Here is a 1728-nt window from a genome sequence, read left to right on the forward strand (position 1 = left end):
GTTTGACACTGAACAGATCACCGACAACCTTTCGCCATGAACAATCCTTGTAAAAAATCTAATGGCGTAACGGAATAGTCTCGTGGGGGTTTTAAATTTCATATTTTAAACTCTAATTATGGTGCTGCTTTTTCGCGACCTTATGTCTGAAACAAAAGTATGGCAGGTCTTTGATAAAAAATTATAATTCTATTCTTTAGCTCACTAACACTACATTTTAATGACACGCATCAGTCTCATTGCGATAAAAACAAATTTATTTCTAGTTCAACTCTCTTTTTTGTAAATCAATGACAAGCAATCTGTGATGATTTTTTTTACTCATAAATTGTTACACTTCATGTTCGTATAGGCCTACTGTTAGGAGACTCCAACAACACACGTCCGCTCCGTTGGCACAGAGATTGCGCCCGACTCAAGATCACTCTGCGCTAGTTCAGATCTCGGGTTGTGCGCTTGAGCAACGCACTTCAGGCTGCTCTCCATTCTACGGCACCTAGTGCATGGACTTCTATATAGTACTACTATATAGAAGTCCATGCCTAGTGAATAAAATAATTCCCCAAGCAACAAAATTTCAACAATCGGAAACTTCACTCTGCCAATCTCGCTAATCGACCCTGCGCCAAGAGCCTCTACATTACAAGTATGCCTATGTGAAACTACCAGGAATAACTGGAAAATATCAGAAGCTTTGTCAGTCCGAAAATAAAAATTCAAAACCAACCAAATAAAAATGTCATGAAAGTTGACCTCCTCAAAAGTTTATCTCTAAACAACTAAAATTTTGCTAAGTGCTGATACCTGCAAGACTTTTTCTTTTTGAGTGAGTGTTTTTTCTTATTTGCGCAGTTTAATTCTTTTCACTTTTGCAATTTAACAGGGGTAGGAAGTAGCAATAACGCAATGCAGCCTACTCATTTTACTGTTTTACCTTACAGAATAATGATCTAATCTCTTGCCCTTTAATAGATCTTTATTGTGCGAGTTTAAAATATTACGATGACGTCTTCGTGACTTTTATGACATCATCGTCCGAAATAAATCTGAGGTCTCTTTCTATCAGACTAAACCCATTGAGAAATTTCAAAAATTGTGCATAGGTTGCCCGAAATAAGCTAAATGCATTTTTACCGCTAGTGTCGCTAAAATGATAATAATAATAATCATGCTTTTATTTGTGCCAATTGCGATAACATACAAATACTGAATACATAACAGCCACTTCTTAATCTTCTAAATCCCTCCCACACTTCTCAAAATCATGCCAAACATCGAAAAGTTGATTTTCACTTGTGAACCAGCATTGGATGAAAGAGTTTTTAGCTGAAACAAAGAGTTCCACAGTCAGCATTAGGGTAGCAATTGGCTAGTGGACCGTATGGTCGTCTCGTTGCCTTCCTGTCGATATGGGAACTTGTGTAACTTTTGCATTGTGTATATTACTTGCATATTTCAAACATGTAGGCCTACTATGTTCTCATTATCTGAGACCAAAACGGTTGTCCTTTTCGGATTTCTCATGGTTAAAAATTATGGAAAACAATGTGAGAAGCTAAAATATTTGAATTTTGAACAGGTCTAATGGAGAGCTTTGGCACCACGGTTTTTGGTTAATCTGTAGGCCTACAGTGTACGGTACACTGGTGGAAGCCCAGCCAGCTTGACCCTACATCTATAGCTCAGCTAGCAATGGATATTGACTACCTTGACCCTATATCCATAGAT

Source organism: Aplidium turbinatum, chromosome 7 (genome assembly GCF_918807975.1).
Source record: "Aplidium turbinatum chromosome 7, kaAplTurb1.1, whole genome shotgun sequence".
In the NCBI taxonomy this organism is placed as follows: Eukaryota; Metazoa; Chordata; class Ascidiacea; order Aplousobranchia; family Polyclinidae; genus Aplidium; species Aplidium turbinatum.